General features: G+C 44.7%; 1 protein-coding gene across 4 annotated transcripts in view; it reads left to right on the plus strand.

Annotated features, from left to right (window-relative positions):
• The first annotated feature begins 1,206 nt into the window (after window positions 1–1,206).
• Window positions 1,207–16,477, plus strand: part of twz (BTB/POZ domain-containing protein twz) — a 197,728-nt gene continuing 182,457 nt past the window's right edge. For all 4 annotated transcript variants that reach the window (XM_071670603.1, XM_071670621.1, XM_071670612.1 and 1 more), the window contains exon 1: window positions 1,207–1,428. The gene's annotated coding sequence lies outside the window, so the exon portion shown is untranslated. The remainder of the gene's footprint in view (window positions 1,429–16,477) is intronic.

The raw sequence follows: 16,477 nt of genomic DNA on the forward strand, positions 1-16,477 counted from the left end.
TTTAATCTAATGAAGGGGAATCGATAGGCAAAGCGAACGCGCCTTTACAAGTCAATATCGTCTGAATCATTACTGTCCACCAAGCATCTTAACCAGCACAAAGTCTCTGACAAACGCTCGAACTGCGAGAAAAAATTCCTCTGGGGCTTCCTCGTCAACACTCGGGGGGACCTGTGTGCACCGGCACGTCAAAATGATCACGCATCACACCTGATCCGATCAAAACCACTACTCAATCAATCAATCGTTTCTTTCTCTCTCCTCTAAGCGTAACTCTGCCTATTCAAGTGACACCAGGAGATAAGTGGCCGGATATCACGTGAGGAAGGTGGACATATGGGTTTGGGGTGGACAAACTGCCATTACCTCCGCGCTGGCCCGTGGTGATTAATGGTCAGTAATGCTACACCAATACGCCATGGAGGCCTGTGTGTGTGTGTGTGTGTGTGTGTGTGTGTGTGTGTGTGTGTGTGTGTGTGTTAGCCACTCTGAGTCGTTACAATATGTTTTATACGAGTATGTGTTTTAAGATACACAGGGTTTGAAAGTAAAACCTTACATCTTAGTACACCTTTTTTTTTTCTTTTAGTCTGAAATAACGTTTCCTCGACCTATTCTGACATGTCGATGGGCCTTTCAAATTCAGTCGCACTTGAAATAAAAAAGATTCCTTGCGTGAAACCTTAATCCTGATATGACAACAGATACTTTAAATCGTCACTGACAGACCTCTCGAGTGTGTTGGCATCAGATGCGGCAGTCCAGTGGTAAATGCTACAGTTATCTGCATCGCCGTCTGTGATGCTAAGAGTCTTACGATTGCCTTCGTTGTCGAAATAAGTCTTCGTCGTCAGCATCATTTTGGTAATGTATGAACCAAATGCTATGTATCGAAAAGCTCATCGACTCTCCGAAATACTTCCATATAACGTAATTTCGAACCGAAAAAAAAGGACGTGTGGGAGTACATATGCGCGCGTGTGTGTGCGTGTGTGCGTGTGTGTGTGTGTGAGGGAGTACTAGTACTCATTAATGAGTGTGTAGGTGCTTAAAGAGTCCGAGTGTGTGTGTGTGTGTGTGTGTGTGTGTGCGGCAGTACAAGCGTAAGTGCGTGAGTGTGTGTGTGTGTGTGTGTGTGTGTGGCGGTGTGTGGCAGTGGTGACGGCGGGAGGAGGAGGAGGAGGAGGCGGTGGTGGTGGAGGGAGGAGGGAGTGTGGCGAGAGGCGGTGTTGGAGTAGCGTGAGTCGTGGCCCAGCCTGCCAGTCGGCAACATGGCGCACTGACGCGGCCTCTACCTCGCTCTTACCTCGTACCCGCGATAAGCCGCCTTAGTGTTTAGTGCCCCCCGCGCGCGTGAGTGTTGTGTGTCCTCGGGAGTGTCTTTATAAGTGTCCTCTGCCTTTCTCAGGATCCCTCGCTCCTCAGCAGGTGGGTCAGACGAGTCCTCAGTTCCCTCGTACGCTTCTCAGGGACTTTGATATTTTTTTTTTTTTTTTTCGAGTGGTGAAAGTCCCAGCTTAGTGGCCACTAGGGTGCCTTTGGGGGTGATGTAAGGGACATCTGGACCCTTTCCACGTGCATATGACGCGAGGCTGGTCCCTCTGTCCTCGTACTCTGTGAAAGAAATGATGCAACGTCAACATATTTGAGTCCTAGGTGTGCGGGGGTCCGACGGGTACCTCACTAACTTTTCTCGTGTGTCGTGCGGTCGGTCGTACCCCAACAGTGTTCACCAGAGGGCGTGTAAAAGTGGTCGAGGCTCATCAGCGTGATGAGACTGCACACGGGATTTTGATTCAGTACGAGGAGCTAACTGGTTCTCTTCGGTATGCCCGGTGAGGTGCGAGAACACGGCTTGAATATCGCAGCGATGCGTCTCGTGACAATACGACCGCCATCACCACATAAGCCACATTCGCGCCACCACCAGCGCCTTCGTCGCCCTTGTGTGACACACTGGCTGGCGAGAAAGTTGATGTCTGATGAAGCGATTTGGTCATTAGTGTTCAGTGCAACACGGCACCTGTGGTACCCCAGGTAGTGGGGAGAGGTCGCCTTCCCCACTCCCTCCACACCTGCAACGATCTCAGCCGATCAGGAGCGCTGAGCGAGGGGGACAGGTCTTTAGAATCCGCGAGAGACACTATCTACTGGGACCTGTGAGGTTCGTCCATACCTACAACAGATACGGAGAGGACAAACCATCTATAATTGCCACGGACAGATGACAAGGACCTGTGGCGCTCCAAGTGAAGGGGATATATCACCTGTGGAGCCGCAGGTGAAGGGGGCATGTCACCAGTGGAGCCCCAGGTAAAGGGGGACATGTTACCTGTGAAGCCCCAGGCGAATGGGATATGTCTCCTGTGGTGCCCCGAGTGAAGGGAATATTTTACCTGTGGAGCCTCAGGTGAAGGGCAAATGACATCTTTACAGACCCAAGTGAGAGGGACATGGCGCTTGTATTTACGAGTCATTACCCAAGGGGACTTGTGCAGCCTCAGGCGAAAAGGACAGGTCGTCAAACCTGAAACAAACATTCCACGGGGGACGTGTGGAATCCCGTGTGGGGAGAGGCAGGTTACGAAACACCAAGAGAGATGGACAGAATGCCCACATATGCGTCGGACATATTGCCTGTGGGTCTTGTGAAGCCCCGGGTGGAAAGGAAAGGTCACCCGTTCCTGCGACACAGCCTCCCCCCCACTCCCCCCCCCCCCCCTCGGCGACTGCGGTGGCCCAGGTAAACGGGACTGGTCACTCATACCTGAGACTGGGACACCCTACAGGTTACCCTGTCGAGACTGATGGTCGAGAGGGTAAGACACCCTCGTCTGCAACGCACACCTGGCGGGGGACCAGTGTAGCCCCATGGTTTAAACGAGACAGGTTACCCATACCTGTGGAGTCCGAGGTAGTGGGGACAGGTCCTCTACATCCGAGAGAAAGAAAGAGAAGGAGCAGCAGCACCACACGGGCACCTGTGGAGCCCTGGGTGGAGAATACAAGTCGCCCTCAACTGCGATGGGGGAGACACGGCCCTCACCCCGGCCCCCAACAAGAACCAACGAAACCCAGGCTGGAGAGGACACACGTTGACCATAAAGCCTTCAGCAGACGGCCTGCGGGAACCTGTGAATCCTAAGGTGGCGGCACAAGCCAAATAAACCTGCCGGGGACGCGGCACAACTCCGTCTCGGTGTCGTGTCAATACGGTGGACATTTCTTGTCTTAGCGGTACCGTCCTCCTGCTCCGGCAGTAGGGACCTCAACCACCTGTTTCTGGGCAGGTGGCAGGTGCACGTGAAGGATTCTTAAGGCTGTCTTGGGGACCTCGTGTGATATGCTAGAGATACAACAGCTGATAATGATATCCCTTAGATCATTTTTTCCCCCCCAGCGTTATTTCCAGCGGGGATTTCTCGTATCTGATGTTTTACTTTTCCGGGGCATTTATTCCGCTTCACCTTTTTATTTGTGAATATTCTATGCTGCGTATTTTGTCGCCAAATGATCACTATAATTTTTCTGTATGGAAGACTAATTGACAATGTAGCAAGTACTATAGTAGAAGAATTCATACCTCCGTAAAAGAATACGATGATGTTAATTCAGCCACTGATTGTCACAAAATGTAAATTATGTATATATATATATATATATATATATATATATATATATATATATATATATATATATATATATATTATCCCTGGGGATAGGGGATTAAGAGTACTTCCCACGTATTCCCTGCGTGTCGTAGAAGGCGACTAAAAGGGGAGGGAGCGGGGGGCTGGAAATCCTCCCCTCTCGGTTTTTTTTTTAATTTTCCAAAAGAAGGAACAGAGAATTGGGCCAGGTGAGGGTATTCCCTCAAAGGCCCAGTCCTCTGTTCTTAACGCTACCTCGCTAATGCGGGAAATGGCGAATAGTTTGAAAGAAAGAAAAAGATATATATATATAACATACAAACCTCCAACAGCCAGGATCGAACCCGGGACCCCTGTGCAAGAGGCAGGCATGCTAACCGCTAGGCTAGGCTAGGCTAGCCTCTTGCACAGGGGTCACGGGTTCGATCCTGGCTGTTGGAGGTTTGTATGTTCTATGAAGGTGCGCGTTCATATGCACTTTATTCGTATATATATATATATATATATATATATATATATATATATATATATATATATATATATATATATATATATATATATAATGACAGCGTAGACGTAGGTATATCGTATAAACAACGACAAACACAATATTTGTCTAGACATGATCTTTGCGCCAACTTTGACACATCTACTTGCAACCATTTGCAAGAGACGCGTTTTAACGAATTCGTCTTGTGTCATTCGTTCATCTAGAAAACGTCACGATAATAAGTACCGGGAAATTATAAAAAAATCTCTAATAAATTCGCAACTACGGTAAATCCTTTAGACCATTGCGACCTAATTACCCATTACTGTTTAATTACCGTTCACTGTTTAATGGGGGACAGAGGAGGAAGATAAGAGTTAGCGCTAAGTTACAAATATGTGTGTATGCTTCGACGAACAACATGAACAAATAAATGGTATCTATCAAAAACATACACTTCTGACTTGTACGTGTATACCGCCATCTATCACGTATACCTTCATAAACATGAAATTATGAAAACACTCGATCATGCACATATGACAATTAAAACTGTAATGAAGAGAAAAAACTGCCAACAGGCAATCAAATACAGAGGACAATGAAAACGCTAAATTATTTAACAAACAGATTGAACACAAGATCATGGACAAAAAAAAAAACGCTGAAAACACGGCAAACACCAGATCATGCACAGACATAACAGAAACACACTCGATTATATACATAAAACATTCAAAATACTTGATCATGTACATAAAACATTCAAAAGACTCCATCATGCATAGAATACAACCATGATATTAATATGCACAAACTACATGTTAAGTAGCTCGATAATACATAAAAAAAGAGAGAAAAAAAAGCCTCTGACTTTCACAAAAAAGTGAAAACACTCCACTTAATTATTAATGTAATCCCAGATTTCTTTTTATAAGGATCCTGCAGCTTCAAGGCTGAGTGAGCTCCGATCAGAAGCAGGGAAATGATGGACTCTTTGAGACAAGGTGTTCCTCGATGAGGCTAAACTTTCGTCCACTGACAACGATCCAGGATCACCGAAGGTGTCTTTTACATTCGCGGTGTAAACCACAGGCAGGCAGAGTTCGGTAACAACAAATACTCCCAAAGGCAAAGGAAGGAGTTCCAGGACTCGAACATGCAACGGAATACGATGAAATCAATCTAAAATACACAGACGACAGCTAAAATACACCATACACAGAAAATAATCTCAGTAATGCACCGTTAAACTCGGTAACACACATACAGTAGTTAAGACGCTTGAAGATGCAGAGAAGATAAGCCCATTAAAACCCTCAATGATAAATATGAAGCAGTTAAGACACCCTAATTATTGTAACTTAATCACTGAGGCCCAGGAGGTCCCCAGCCCTGCAGTCTCCTCTGTACCCTCTTTTGCGCCGCCGCCCAGATGGTGTGGGTTAAGGGAGTCCACAAAACAATTTGTAGGTTCTGCGTCAAACATCAGTAGTGCAGAGGCTACTCGTAATAGCAGTCGATTATACGTTAATTTCAGTTAACATATGGTCAGTTACAACACAAGTATGTCTAGACTACGGTTAAAACACTCTTAACTTGCACAGACAACAGTTAGAATTCTCTAGCATACGCAGACAATAGTTAAGTACTTTATCAATCGCAGACAACAGTTGAGATACTTTATCAAGTGCAGACAACACTCAAAATACTTTATCAAGTGCAGACAACAGTCAAAATACTTTATCAAGTGCAGACAACAGTCAAAATACTTAATCGACTGCAGACAACAGTTAAAATACTTTATCAAATGCAGACAACAGGTAAAATACTTTATCAAATGCAGACAACAGTTACAGTAATTTATCACGCACAGAACAGTCAAAATATTTATCAAGTGCAGACAACAGTTGAAATACTTTATCAAGTGCAGACAACAGTCAAAATACTTAATCGACTGCAGACAACAGTTAAAATACTTTATCAAATGCAGACAACAGGTAAAATACTTTATCAAATGCAGACAACAGTTACAATAATTTATCACGCACAGAACAACAGTCAAAATATTTATCAAGTGCAGACAACAGTCAAAATACTTTATCGACGTGCAGACAAGCAGTTACAATAATGTATCATGCACAGAACAACAGTCAAAATATCAATCAAGTGCAGACAACAGATAAGGTACTTTATCATAAACAGAACAACAGTAAAAACACTTCGATAATGCACACAAAACAGTAACCAGGGGAGGTCGTCAGCAACTTCTACACTGGTGATGAGGTTACCCGCCCCGTCCTCCAGTGGCATCATGGTAAAATCTTCTCAACAATATCTTCTGGACGAGAACCCATCCAGTCAACGCTTGTAACCACACACACACACACACACACACACACACACACACACTTTACTACACTTCTTGCCTCCCACCAGCAACGCCTATATACCAATACAAAGCTCATTCGCTCTCCCTGCTATATACCCGTGGTTTAGATACGTCTACAATGCATAGTTGGTGAACATCATAAATGTAGTTATTACCACTCATTTCACGCAGAGTAAGCAAATAGGCAATCAGGGGGTTGTACAAGGAAAAGTTTGAAAGACTGAATAACCTAACTGATCTTCCCTTTCAACAGCATCAAAATAATAGCATTATTTTTCACCTAACGCCTTCCAGCCCTCCCATCCATTCATAGCTTTCCATATCCACCTAATCAGTTACCTATAGCGCCATTCATCCACCTGCTCTCCTATACTGATGTATCCACACACCCCCACACGCATACCCTACGCTATCCTCTCATCATTCGCCTACCTAACTGTATATCCACTGTACCTTCCCATGAGCACCTATACACACACAATCACTTCACTATTCACCCTATCATATAACATCCCTTTACAGGCAGCTTAACATTCACATATCATTACTCGCTTATCAGCCTACACTCACCTTACTATCCACGGACCAACCCTCCAATTATACCATCTTAAGACAGCATTTCTTCCTTCACCGTATCAACCCTCAAATTCCCATAATATACGAGTGTACGAAGAGAGAGCATTACATTCACTGGGACTAATGATAGGGCCTCACATTTCTAAAACAGAATTGTATTAGATTTCCCGGTGTTAGCAGCGTTCATCTCCTCTTTCATCGTTTTACAAATCCACAACTTTGATGCTTAAGAAGTAGTAGTTTCTCACACCTTTATCGACTTCTGTATAGTTTCCAGTCGTGTCCTTCGAGTGATGCCTCTTTTTTCCTCCAAAGAACTTGTCTGTGCTAGCAACATCGCGACTCCACTCGTAATGAATTTCATTAAAACTTCTCCGGCATCTCCTCATGTGGGAGCCAACTGGGGAACCAAGCTGGTGATGCAGACTCCAGCGAGGGTCAAATACACGTCCCTCAACATCTTGACTACGTACAGACTCAAAGCAGCTCTGACAATGAGAGGTCTCCTGATGCCGTCGCTGGTAGGAAGCTAATAGGCTCCTCCATGTCAGCTTCCAAGGTCCCTCATCAGAAAATGATTCCTGAAATTCATTTCTACCTACAGAACAGTCGATGTACAGTTTGTGGGTTTTCCATCTGCATTCCTAATTGCCTTCACTTCTTTCAGGAGCTGAATTCCCACCTCCGTTTATCTGTGGTGTTTCTGCCAACTATTCTTAACTGTCCCATGCCTCCTCATTCATAAGCCAGACATCATCTACAGGCATTTTCACGCATGATCTAAGTTCGTGTGGGAAGTCATTAACATATGATGATAATTAACAAGCGGCCGTAGCATTTAGACCTCAAGGGACCCCCAGGTGTTACTTTCATCCAAGTTTGGAAAGGCACCTCGTACGTAAATCCTCCGCTCCCTCCTTACTGAACAGCCTTTGATTTAAGGTGTCTCCTACAGACACACACACAAGTCTGGAATTCTAAAATTTTTTCTATCACTTCTCTGTGGGGGACGTTATTATAGATCCTTCTATTCTTTAAAATTATCCAGTCTATCTCTTCATATCATTTTTCGCGAGATGTTATTTTACACTTTGTCATACAACTTCAGATTTGTTACGCATGACACCGCTCTAGCGTAATTGAATGAGGAAAGGGTTAATGACGAGACGGATCTCAGTGTGACTGTCTCTGTCTCTCTCTCAATGTGTAGTGATGATGATGATGATGTGTGAATTACCATCTTGTTCTTGATGAACCACTTTCATTTTTTGTTTCCTTTTCAGAGAAATTTACCGAATAATTCCTTTAATTTTATGTTGGTCTGTTTTGCATCACGCGTTAATCTCTCCCCCCCCTTCCCCCCCTTCTCGTCACTTGGATTTCTACATTTCATTTTGCTTTGTTTGTTCTCAGCAGTAGTTTTATGGCATGTGTTCTTTATCATCACATCCTAGACGGATAATAAAATGATTCGTTATTAAGAAAGACAAAGTCACTAGACTGTCTTCAAACATGCTTTAAGCTGTATGATAGAAAGCTCAGGCTCGGAGGAAAATAGTGAAATATGCTATGACCTGAGGCTGTAATATGCCAAGTGCTTCGGAGGTACTGAACCGAAGAGGAGGGAAGACAAAGTAAAGGACGCCACGCTCTGTGTGTCAGCTATCGCTATGACACCACAAACAGGGGGTTCAAATGCCGTGTCACACTTGTCAGAAGGGACTCAAATCCCACTTAGCAATGACTGAAAATGCAAGTAGGATTTAGATCTTTATCCATGAGTGCTGATAATAATTTCTAGTTTAGAAGAGGTTAAACCTAACGAGAGTTCACTGTGGGGTCTTTACAGCAACAAACAATTGTTCGTTTGCTAGTATGACCAACATGACGTAAGCCCACGAAACTAGCGGCAAACAGAGCACTAACTACCCTTCCTACTCCGTATATACATATCGTGATCTATTATGACCTATCTATCGATCTATTCACATAAACTTCCAGCGTCAAGTAGGGCGCTAAGGACCCTTCCTACTCTGTATATACATAGTGTGATCTATTACGATGTATCCAATCCATCTATTCACCTTCAAACTTCCACATCACTCGCTTACGAACGAACAGGGTCATGTGTTACAAACCTAGACTTCTCTGACAGAATGAGGTGGCAACAGCGAAGTAGGGGAAGGGAGAGAGAGGGTGGAATAAACGTGTAACCAAAAATGAGTGTATCCTGATGTGCAAAAAGGTCTCTGATAACGTTGATAATGATTTCACAAGTACGTAGCCCATAATGAACTGAAAAGTGTTAAAACTGTTATCAGTAAATGGACAGATATCAGCTACTTATGAAGGTCGTCTAAGAATTAATTGATTGAAGAAAGCTTTCGTACTCCTTCAACATCTCGCCTCAGTGAAGTCGTACGCATCTTTATTTCCACAGGTATTCACAGGAAATTATAATCATGAATGGATCAGTTCGATATTGAATTAAAGAGACTTGAACATGTTGGGGGTCTTGGCGGTAGAGAGACGCCTTACGCTCGCGTGTATGTCTGAAGGAAAAGGATTTTGCTCAAGTTTGCTTATGGACATGCAAACATGAGTAGCGCGTTAATGAGAGAGAGAGAGAGAGAGAGAGAGAGAGAGAGAGAGAGAGAGAGAGAGAGAGAGAGAGAGAGAGAGAGAGAGAGAGAGAATAAGCATGTGTGTATGTACGTGATCATATGTATGTGTGTGTGTGTGCGTATATGTGTGTGTGTGAGTGTGTGTGTGTGTGTGTGTGTGTGTGTGTGTGTGTGTGTGTGTGTGTGTGTGTGTGTAAAACATCACTCACTTTTATATCTGGATTCTCATCTCTTATCACTTCTGTTTCAATAGTTCATAACTTTTCCCAGTACTGACACCGGTTCTTCTTTACATATGGCTTGTTCCATCTGTTCCCTAACCAGGCCCTTTTGTTCCATTTGTCCACTGTCCTGGTCCTCCTGTTCCATTTGTCCACTGTCCTGGTCCTCTTGTTCCATCTGTCCGCTGTCCTGGTCCTCTTGTTCCATTTGTCCAGTGTCCTGGTCCTCTTGTTCCATCTGTCCAATGTCCTGGTCCTCTTGTTCCATCTGTCCGCTGTCCTGGTCCTCTTGTTCCATCTGTCCGCCGTCCTGGTCCTCTTGTTCCATCTATCCACTGTCCCGGTCCTCTTGTTCCAGTTCCATCTATCCACTGTCCCGGTCCTCTTGTTCCTTTTGTCCAGTGTCCTGGTCCTCTTGTTCCATCTGTTCAATACTCTTGTCCTCTTGTCCCATCTCTGAACTACCTAACTAGTCCTATCACGTATCAAATGACACATTTCCATACTCATACAAAATACCTTTCTATGGCTTCTAGTCGAACAGTTCTTCATCATTTCAGAGATTCGTTCCGAAAGTCTTGAATTCTGTGTCGTTTCAGATACAACGTTGATCGCGGCTCCAGCAAATCCTTTATAATGATTAAAGATAACGGAGGTCCCAGGAACTAGGCTGAGGGACTCCTTTAAAGTGTGTGTGTGTGTGTGTGTGTGTGTGTGTGTGTGTGTGTGTGTGTGTCTCGGCGCCTTTGTACACTGTTGGATGGGAGTAAGTATGCTAAAGATCATGATGAATCCAGAGTATGCGCGTCGTGCGTACGCATATTTATGAATAACATCATCACCCCCCCCCCCCCCCCACACACACACACACACACACACACAATCTTCAACCTTGGAAAATGCAAATTTTCTCATTCCATACGCCTGAGACACGACCCGCACCAAGACCTTGGTATCAAATGGAAATAAAGATGGCGACAACAGAAGACTAAACCACAGAAGGGGAAATATTATGATATGCCCGGGAGATCCTAGTCGACTTAACAGCTAAGCGCCTGGCAGACGAGGCCCGGACTCTTGTCGCTTATAAACAAACTCTTCGTGGAAACATTCAGGCGTGTCCAGGAGGCTGACAATAACTACAACAAGAAGCATTTCCTGACGGGGATGCTACTTGCTGAGACAGGAATTAGCACGATAAAAGGATTAGATTATCATTACCGCGAGGTAGGTGACACACGAGAGAGAACTGGGTCCTGGTGAGGACAAGTTTCCCACGGTGGCTGTAGTCGCCTCAGACGTGAGTAGATACAGTAAATATAGAGTTACTCTGTGTGGGCATCAGGTGGAGGGAGGTGTGAAGCACGCTGAGATATAGCGTGTTGATGTAGTATTGCTTGGATGTAGGGTCCAGTTTATCCGGCAGGCGTGAACAGAGAGGACCAGGAATTTACAGCCAACGCGTCCATGTCTGGGAGGGAGGGAGGGAGGGAAGGAAGGATGAAAAGAGCAACTTAAGCCAGAGTACAGAGGCTGATGAATCATCTCACATTCTTAATACCTGGGAGGAGTGAGGATACAGAAGGGAGACATGAGATGACGAGGGAAGAAGGCAGAGTGTGGGAGGCCCGATCGAGGGGGGGTATTTTTTGAGACAAACGATTTCATTTTTAAAATAATTCTTTCCGTATTAGATTTCATACTTTCCCATTCCTTGTGTTCACAGTCCTCCACTGACTTGGACAGATCACGACGGGTGTAACTACAATTTTGCGACCGAGACATGGGCGTCTGGTGAAATGAATTGAGAGGTGGTTGAGGATAAGTGAATGTTCCTCTCTTGATGGCCTTCAGCACTCATGCTGGATTTTCACAACGCGGAGGCGATTCTGAGGTTAGATTAAACGAATCACTTCAAACCGGATACTTCTTGGCACTGTAACCTCAATCCGAGAACTCCAAGTGGTAATCATTATATCATGCCCTCGTAAAACTGCTCTTTGGAAGGGCTAGGTGTCGTTAGTGACTAATACAACCAAAACGCTTAGTATTTGAGGAAAGTGGGCGTGGAGGTATATGACCTTATAATTCCAAAGAGGGAAACATCTACTACAGATCTGATAACACTCACGTGGAATGAGGTGGTTGTGGCCATGAGACGTGTGGGCGTCTGGATAGCAACAAAGTGAAGAGTAGCAGTTTGATATATGTCAGTAGGTCTGTGTGGTAAGGTGAGGTGGGAGGAATAGGCGATTTGCCAAGGCGGGGAGTCGGGTTGGTGAAGGTTGCACAGAATTACCGTTCCATTGAGGCTACATTCATCAGTCAGCTGAGTACTGTAAGGCTATTCAAGACACACAAGAATGAGCTTCAAAAGAATGAAGACCTGCGTGAAGTCGTCGCACTACATGACTATAATCATTCACACCATCAGGAGAATAAAGCCAGTGATGATACTAAATAATCGAACCACCACTACCACCATGAAGTGAACCACGACGGCGTATCTTCGGAGATCTTTGGTCATAAATCTTGCGACGGTCGTTGAGTAAACATAGCGGGAAAAGGCTGCTACCGTGTGAAGGTGTTCCTTGGTATGCCTTGATTAGCAGGGGGTCCTGGTGATGGGTCGGTCCTCAGCTACCTGAGCACTCCCTCCCGTTGGTAGCAGAGTCAGACAGTTACATCCTAAACCGATATATAAGGCTTGCTCGACACTCTCTGAAGTCGCTATGATTATCTTATGTCGCCTGGTGAAACCTTTGCCCGTTTGACTGTCCCGACCACACCCAGTGCAAGAGTACCCCGCCACCACCACCACCAACACGACACACCCCACAGTAATGCCACGACCTTTACACGACACAGGCCTCCCAAGGTTTCACAGTCATAGACACGGTGTGGAAAGAGTATCAAAGTAAATAATGACAGAAAAGTGAGCAATAAGACATTAATGTCATCTCGATTGAGCTATCAGATTTATCTCTCTTCTGTTGGAGAACCGGTCATTGTTTTCTCAAATAACGCCATTCATCTTAGACATAGCATTAACTCCAGGATCATATAATCCTTAAAGTGGAACATTGCCAGAATTGGAATCATTTGACATAATAACGAAAAAAAAGAATTCTGGGTATATTAGTGGAGTCCAAATACCACCAGTTAGCCTCGGCCAACGACCAGCATTTTGCAGGAGCAACATTCTTCTGTAGGCACGAGAGTGTGGGGGACCAGACCAGCTGTGAGTGCTTTATGAACCCGTATTTAAGCGTCTTATGAACCCATGTCGCACTACCCTGTGAACCAGTGTGAGTGCCTTATGAACACGTGTAAGACTGCACTGTGAACCCTTGTGTTCAGTGTCTTATGAACTTATATGTAAGTGCCATGAGCGTGTGCGTGTGCGTGTGAGTGCCTAATGAACCCGCGTGTGCGTGCGTTATGGACTTGCGTTTCAGTGCCTCATGAACCCATGTATCAGTGCCTCATGAATCCGTGTCTGAGTCCCTCATGAACCTGTGGCTTGAAAGCCCCCAGGGTCGGCAAGGTCCCTTGAAGGCCACGATTCGCACACCCAAGAGGAGTAAGGACACTCCACTGTACAACATCCGCCTCTGATCTCCCAACAAGGCTTGATAAGTATACCTTCCTAGAAAAACCCGTAGGCAATATGCCAAAGGAGGCGAACGAGCGCGCGCGTGCCTGCACACACACACACACACACACACACACACACGCGCGCACGGGGGGAGCATGTCAAGCATGCGGTAAAGACCTGGTGGTCATTAGAACTCGCGTGCAAGAATGAGTCTGATTTCAGGACTGCCATCTCCGTCTAACACTAAAGGGACACATGAAAAATGAAATCGCTCACAAAAAATATCCTGAGCTGTAAGTTCGGTTGTTGGAAGTATTATGATTCTCTCTTCTTAACATGAACACACACATGGGCCTCTCGAATTGTGTGCTTGTGTGTGTGTGTGTGTGTGTGTGTGTATGTGGTTGCTATTCATGAATAACGGGGAAGGTGTTTTACACTTGCGTTGCACCGTTTATTAACCTTGCACATATAACAAGTTCTAACCTTGTGTACATACATATACATACCCCAGTTAACGTGAGACAACTCATTATTCGACCGGTCCTCAAGATGAAGGATGAACACCTGGTATTGCTGTAAGCGGCTGATTGCCCTGATACGTCGCGAACTCGGACCCACGAACTTGTGGGTAGCACCGATATAGCCACGGCGCTGCGGAGGGCAGCTTGGTGTGTGAGTGTGTGGGTGCGTATGCGTGTGTGTGTGTGTGTGTGTGTGTGTGTGTGTGTGTGTGTGTGTGTGTGTGCGTGTGTTTCATCACTCATCTATGCAGATGGGGAGGAAGTTACATATAACCACTTGTCTAATTATGAAATATAACGATCTTAGTGCTCTCCTCGTCGCCTTTTTCTAAGCGTGTCTGATTAATCTAATACTACATGATCACCGATTTAATTCTCAAAAGTCATTCCTGATTCTTCTGTTATTTAGTTATGTTATGTACCATTAACGTAGATTACGTGATATTACGCAAGCTACTGCGTCACGTTATGACTGAGTGGTTGTCGACAACGCAAAGAAGTGGACAGTTATAAGATTTGTTTCCTCTCCTACACTGCTAAACTTTGGAACGCTTTACCTCATGTCTTGTCTGGAAGTTTTGACCTGATGCTTTATGGTGGTGAGGGGGGGGGGGGGGGGGAGCAGGTTTTCCACCTCCTTCCTAAACTTACAGATTCTTCTTCTTCTTCTTCTTCTTCTTCTTCTTCTTCTTCTTCTTCTTCTTCTTCTCCATCTTACTGTATTAGGCTTTTTGATATTTCACTGCAGGCCTGACCTAGATGAGGGCTTTTGTCTGTATCCGGAATTACGATAAAAAATGCGTTTACACACACACACACACACACACACACACACACAATACCATGTGTGATGGGGTGGCGATGGAAATGGATGAAGTCAGCAAATATGAGTATGTACGTGTGTATATGCTGCCTATGTATATGTATGTATACTTTGAAAGGTATAGGTATGTATATGTGTGTGTGTGGGCGTTTATGAATATACATGTGTATTATGGGTGGGTTAGGCCATTCTTTCGTCTGTTTCCTTGCGCTACCTCGCTAACGCGGGAAACAGCGACTAAGTATAATGATAATAATAATGATATATATATATATATATATATATATATATATATATATATATATATATATATATATATTTCTTTTCTTTTAAACTATTCGCCATTTCCCGCGTTAGCGAGGTAGCGTTTAGAACAGAGGACTGGGCCTTTTTTGGAATATCCTCACCTGGCCCTCTTCTCTGTTCCTTCTTTTAGAAAATTAAAAAAAAAAACGAGAGGGGAGGATTTCCAGCCCCCCGCTCCCTCCCCTTTTAGTCGCCTTCTACGACACGCAGGGAATACGCGGGAAGTATTCTTAATCCCCTATCCCCAGGGATAATATATATATATATATATATATATATATATATATATATATATATATATATATATATATATATATATATATATATATATATGCTGACAAAGAACTAATGTCACGAGCCATATTTCCACTTCCCTGACAGGCACCAGAGTGTAAAAACCACTCAATCAATATTTAACGATTCCTGGAATCACTTGGTCATCTTACAAGGCCAGTGACGGTACACCGTGCGGTGCGACAGTGACGGCGCGCAACGCGGGGTAACAGTGACGGTGCACCATATAGGGTGACGAGACGGTACACCTCGTAGGTGGCAGTGACAGCTCACAATTCGGGGTGGCAGTGACGGTGCACCACATGGGGCGGCACTGACTGTACACTTCACACTGGGCGGCAGTGACGGTACACAACATGGGGAGGCAGTGACGATACACCACATGGGGCGGCAGTGACTGTACACTTTACACGGGGCGGCAGTGACGGTACACAACACGCGGCGGCAGTGACGGGACACTACTTAGGGTGGCAGTGACAGTCAAAATCACGCCAAGAACCAACGCAAAAAGATGTAGACAAAGACAATTCCTCATTTTCATTCATTGGATGAGTAAGAGAAATAACCTTCACTCTTTCTTCAATTTTACTCATGACTGATGACTTAAACTCGTCCTCTTTGATTCTTTTTATGCTTTTTACCTTGACTTCAGTTTTAAGGTCATTTCAAGTCATCCGAGGTCATCAAGCAAGTCACGTCTTCGTTAAGGAAAGGTCTGACTGGCTGACTGGTTCGGAAAAGAGAGAGAAGCGAGCGCGAAAATTTCTGCTTCATTACGTTTCTCTTAGTCTCGTTGTCTCACCTTCTTTCTGTCTAGGGACATAATACCCTGAAGGTCCCAGAGAATGATGTATGGCAAAATCCCAGGCAGAAAGAAAAAAGAATTTCAGGTGAACCAATCTATATTAGACGTTTTTTTCTTAAGAGCAACAGAAACGACACAGCCAAAGTAAGACATGAAACGGGGAATCGAAGCCGA

The sequence above is a fragment of the Panulirus ornatus genome, chromosome 2 (genome assembly GCF_036320965.1).
Source record: "Panulirus ornatus isolate Po-2019 chromosome 2, ASM3632096v1, whole genome shotgun sequence".
NCBI lineage: Eukaryota > Metazoa > Arthropoda > Malacostraca > Decapoda > Palinuridae > Panulirus > Panulirus ornatus.